At 30.5% G+C, this 6,171-nt stretch overlaps 1 protein-coding gene across 1 annotated transcript in view; it reads left to right on the top strand.

Moving 5' to 3' along the window:
* Positions 1-6,171, top strand: part of Loxl2 (Lysyl oxidase-like 2) — a 30,493-nt gene that overhangs the window by 15,339 nt on the left and 8,983 nt on the right. The window lies entirely within an intron of this gene.

Here is a 6,171-nt window from a genome sequence, read left to right as displayed (position 1 = left end):
CAGAAAATAACATATAAGTGTCTTAAATAATGAAAGAATAAATGAATAACTATGTAACAATAACAATATCATTTTTTAAATATGTTTGACTTGGTCAGAAGTTCAAATGGGGGGGGGGGGGTATTTTTAGGTATTATGTGTGAAAAATCGAAGGATTTTAAATTAGATCGCTGGTGGTTTTTTGTTTTGACCAATTCGATTTTGCTTCTATAGGTATTTTTGGTAACTGGAACTTGTTGTAAGAATTATTAGAATAGTATAGATAATATGTTAGGTTAGATTAAAAAAAAAATCATATGGCACCCGTATTATAATATTATAATATGGTGGTACAGTATAATAGTTATAAATGTTATAATGGTTGGATATTAACAATATTATGATGCATAAATAGGTTACGTATGAGTTGCATTTTCGGGAAATGATTATAAACATTTATAGATAGAGAGTTTGTGTCGTTACAAAATGTGTATGAAAACATAGTCGTGGTGACCTATTTTCGCAAAATTAACCTACGGCAATGGTTTAATAATTGTAGATACTCGGAGGTGGACCTTATTTTAATTTAGTTTTTTTTTTTTTAACCATTGCGTACCTACGTCACTCGTGGTACTCGTCAAATTTAAAATTTTATTTTATTACAAAACAACCCGTACATATTATATATTTTTTAATTATAAAAAAACATATAAAAAAAAAAAAAACATCACCCGACATCTCGTAAATAACTCTTCATTAAGTGTCGTTGAAACAGTGCTAAAAATATATTATACAGACATAATATATACAAACATACGAATACTCACTACCTCTATAATACATGTAGTAATTGTAATACATACATACATATATATATATAGTTATTAATGTTTTGTGACCATGAGTAGGTACAAATAATTTATTTACACTGGAACAAACATTGTGTGTGTGTTTTTCTCTCTCATTTTTTTATTGCGCCTCGTCTGATCGCGCAGACTACAGTGAGCTGCATGAAATATAAATTTGCAACGTTGTAGGTAGTAGGTTCGACCGCTGCAACAGGAGATGATGAGTTATTTTTATGAATCGAACGTCATTTTCCACTGTAATATTTGTTGGTCGATGTATAATACACTACTGAAGTGTCGAAATAAAAAAACTTCGTTCCGGACAGCTGGACCCCCACGGGGGTGGTTTTGTTTTGTTACAACGTTATATAATAGTTGGTTCACGCCGGTCATTTGGATCGGATAAAAATATACATTATTTCACTGGAACGAAAAAAATTTAATAACCCATTCAAAGTATCCATCGACTTTATAGTAAAACGCGTTAATTGTACGTGTTCGAGAGCCCGGATGTGCGCGTACATTTGTGTTCGAATTTATGTAGAAAATATAATATTGGTAGACATAGTTCGATGGTTGTACTATATAGGTCGTATACGTATAAGTATAGGTCACTTCAAGGTAGATTTATATCTAAAATAAGTATAAATCGTTTAGATTTTTAGGTTGTAAAACGAAAATAATTTTGTACTGGTGGATTTAAAGAATAGCCTATGTCAGAATTTATGATTTTAAGGCTCAGATGATTGGACAATTTTAAACTAATTTTAATTTTTTCAGTTTTGTAATGCCAATCAGGCCAAACTGATTGGGCATTATGACTGAAATGTCCGTCCGTTAAATTTTAACACTGCTTATATATGTTATCGGGTAGTTTGTCCAACTCCAAGCCTATAAGAATTCACCAATGGTGCGATTATAATGATATTATCATAATGGTATATAATATAAGGTATATTATATAGGTACACGTGGAGTCATTAGTGTGTAGAGCTTAATATTTTACGAGACGTATATTTTGATAACGCGAAGAAACTTTCCTATTATCATAGTGTACGCGCAATACTCATTATCCGTCCGAAATTCCATTACGAATAACTCATACCTTTACATTCGAACCATAATAATATTACCTTCAAAATATATATACAATAATAATTATATGTAAATATTAAACAACTTAGGTGCTATTCGACGATAAGATATTTGAGGCATATACAATCATCTAGAAAACTTTATAGTCGGATAATGCATACTAGATGGGTACAACACAAAACGAGATAAGCTATTTGTCAAGGTCTCAGATTATGGCTCCAAATACAAGTTAAATTATTAGAATTAGGTATGATGAATTGTCTATTACACATTTTTACTACCCATTGTAATATGTATTTTTGTCTTGCTCAGTAAAAAAAAAAAAAAAAATATATGAGTATGGTCATCTAAATTTCTATTTTTTTATTTTTTTAAATACAATTTAAGGAGCATTCTAAGTTACTTTTAGGAATACCTATATATTGCAGTCTTTTTGATGCCCATATATAGTATCGTATATTTTAATCTTCAAAATTTAAAGACGTCAAAGTATTCAAGAGAATGGTCTGCTTCTTAATTTTCAATTTATAGAGAATGAAAAAAAGAAGTTTTATAGGAGTACAGGAGTACAAACTATATACACTCTCACTTAAAAATTGTTGAAATACACTCCTTAATTGGTGTCGAAATTCCGAGTGTTTGAAAGCACGGAAGCTTTTGTATACTTAAAGGTTATTCGGAATTTGAAAAAAAAAATATCGTCAAAAGAAAAATCGTGGACAAGTAGGTGAATAAATCCTGTATAATGTTATGTAGGTATTACAATATTTTACAAGTATCGTTTTACGGGTTCTTGTGATGACGACGAACTGTCCGTGGCTGTCAGCCGTGTTTTTTGAATTTTATTTATTACAATCTATATGCTGTGGATATCAATTATATTTTATTAACAACGGTCGTTCCGTTCAAAACGTATTTCGTATAATATTACGATGTAATAATCGAATGATTTATCGACACAAGTCGGTGGCGATACCCGTGATAATGCAGTGACTAAATCCTCCGAGTCATGCGTGTGTGCGTGTGCGTGTATGAGTGGGGGTCGATAACTATACGTTACAATGACGTTGCTGACGGACGCTGTATTAAATATGAATGGCGACATCGGGACGGGTCCGGTCGGTTCTTAAATCAATTATTGTCCGTCTCCGGGGGCAGTTAATTTAAAACACCCAAAAATGGTCGATCGATCAGGATCACTACGTTTCAACGGCCATCTCGCGTTTTTATTTTCTCGTCGATATAGTAATACAGCAGATATATGTCGTGCATTTGACGTCGTCGTCGATCAGCTGCGGCGGCGACGTTTTTGTCGAAAAACTTTGGAAAGAAATAAGAAAGTCAAAACGTTTGGTGGTCTGCAACGAAAGTCACCCGATCACGCAGCGGACCCAGAACTTGTTAAGTTGATTGTTTCGAACGAGTATCCGTTCCGTTTTTTTCTATTTACCTCGGTTTTGCTTTTTTTCACGGACCGAAAAAGAGGGCGAATGTAAGTTCCTACATGATAGAATAAGGAACATAATATGTAAGTTCTTACACAGTAAAAAGCAGGTACACGTGTAAGTACCTACAATACTTATATTATAAGTTATCAATCTAATATCAGTTATAGCATATTAAAATACTGTCATACATTTTAACCCTTTATTCTATATGATATAGATGTAATTCTTTATAATATTTAATAATTGTAATATAATCATAATTCATAATTGTAAAAAAATTATATAAGAAATGCATTCTATATCTAATATTTAATAATTTTAAAAATAATAATAAAAACTATATTATTATCCAATGTGACAATGTACATTATTCTGTGTGGGTTTTTTGTGCAATTTTTATCAGTAATGAAAAGTCGTAAACATTTCGTATATCGAAAAATCGAATTTATAACTCACTTTGTCGGCTCTATCATCGTTATAATCTGTCTATATAGATCATATTCTTTTACATAGGCACCATGTACAGTGTCGGTCTGGCTCATGACTGGGCCCCTGGTTAACTAATTTCGAATGGGCCCCCTACAAACTTAATTTTTACTTAAACGAAAAAAAATTTAACTATCATTTAATAAAATAATAAAACTATTTTATACATAATTAATAAAATTAGGTCGTTTTTTCCAACGTCTTTGACAATATAAAAATATAATATTATAAATATAAAAATGTAAACCAACATTGTTACTTAACAATCTGACAAATAAAATACAAAATTTGAATTAAAAATTAACATTAAATTATTAAATTATTAAAAAAGTAATTTTTTAATTCTTTGCAATGAATTGCATGCATGACGATCCTATAACATATCAATAACTTTATCTTTGCTTATACATTGAATGATATCATCTTCAACAAATATATCAGTTAAAGGATCCAAATATTTCTGGCTAAATGAAGATTTATGTTTGTTTTTTAAAATTTGTAGTTTTGAAAACACTCGTTCACTCTTAACTTGTGTAGTATAAGAACATATTTTAATGGTATGTACAGTGTATTGAACAAGCCCGTTTTAGTTGTAAGTTTAAAAAGAATTTGAAATATTTTTGGTAAATAGTTATTACAATTTTGTTCAATGCTTACATATTTGTCAGGGTTGTGACCAATTAGAATTTTAAACACATGGCCATTTTTTATTACGTTTACAATTGGCTATGGGCCCCTAATATTGAAAAATATCCAAGGGCCCTCGGCGATCGCCGGGTAGCCGGGTGGGCCAGGCCGACACTGACCATGTACATAGTACATATATAGAGTGAAACGAGTGCAATTACATTATTTTTAATCACTTACTCCACACTATCATGTTCTTACAATTATGAATGATTATTATTATACATATAGAATGCATTACTTTAGGGTTAAAATGTATGACAGTATTTTATAGACGTAGATTGATAACTTATACCTAACATACGCAGTGTAGGAACTAACATAGTACGTACCTTTTTTTTCGTATAGGAACTTATACATCACATATGTGAGAATTAACCTACGTAATTGTCCACCTGTTACTCTCGTGTAGGGACTTACAATTTCCCGATAAAGAGCAGATACCTACCAGTATATACTTTTGTATGTATGAATATATGAGTTATAAATGTATAGGTATCCTGGGTATTAGGGTAGGTATATTATTATGCATAATGCGAAGGTTCAAAACTTTTGTCATCGAAAAAATATCATGATCACTATTTTCCTCCCGAAATAATATTTAATAACGTGCCGATTTTCCATCACGCATATACTTAGTGTCGAGTTTTTAATAATGATTTTTTTCATTTCAGATTACCATACCATACTGAATTCATATTATTTTTATTATTATTACTAAAATTTTACTATCAAATTTTATTCCATCCATTACAGTAACCCACTAGTAACCTACTGTACAGCAGAGCAACATCCACTTTCCCAGATTTTTTATCATACATTTATTATGTACGATCATCGACGAAAAAAATTAAACGTCTAACAAAAAATGGGATGTTTTTATCTTCTATATTATTATCTATAGCATATAGCTTGAAATACATGTAATAATTAAGTGATTATATTTTTTTGGTGATTTGTGAACATGTCTTATGAGTTAAAATATATTAGTTTTATATTTTATTAGGCTGTTTATGGCGTAATATTGTCTGTTTTTTCAAGTGTTAAAAGTATTTAGTTAAGAGTATTAGTGTATTTCGTTAGTTTTAAGTGTACAAAAGTGCTCAATAAAATTAATGAAAGTGTTCGAACGGTTGGCGCAGGTTGCTAATGATATTGAAAAGCTTTTTACTGGATCGTTGTTTTTAAAGATCGTCAGAAAGGAGAACTTGGTGGTGAAACCAACGATTTTAATTAAAAACTTTTATGTCGAAATTACCTGAAACACTTTTATACCAAATTTCGGGATTACCAGGCTGCACCTGGTATACCGTGACAACGAATTATATTGGTTTAGGGAATCAATCAAATAATTACCCAACTCTCAATTTCCGAGGCCAAAGATACTACTATGTACATCAAAGTTTTATCTAAGGAAAAGAATAGAAGGAAGAGTAAAAACAGTTCAAGAAAGAAAAAAAAAATTATTGATGAGTTAATTTAAGTCTTTTTTGCACATCGATTAACTCAATATTACTATAATTTCGAGTGTTTATCGATTTTCACTTTACGGTTACCTATATTATGAGTTGAAATTATTTTAGTTGGGTTTTTATTGTACTAACTGCAGCTATAAGCATCTATTATTT

The sequence above is a fragment of the Diuraphis noxia genome, unplaced genomic scaffold (genome assembly GCF_037042655.1).
Source record: "Diuraphis noxia isolate RWA-SAM2 unplaced genomic scaffold, SU_Dnox_SAM2 contig0005, whole genome shotgun sequence".
In the NCBI taxonomy this organism is placed as follows: domain Eukaryota; kingdom Metazoa; phylum Arthropoda; class Insecta; order Hemiptera; family Aphididae; genus Diuraphis; species Diuraphis noxia.
This window is presented reverse-complemented; position numbering and strand designations above follow the sequence as displayed.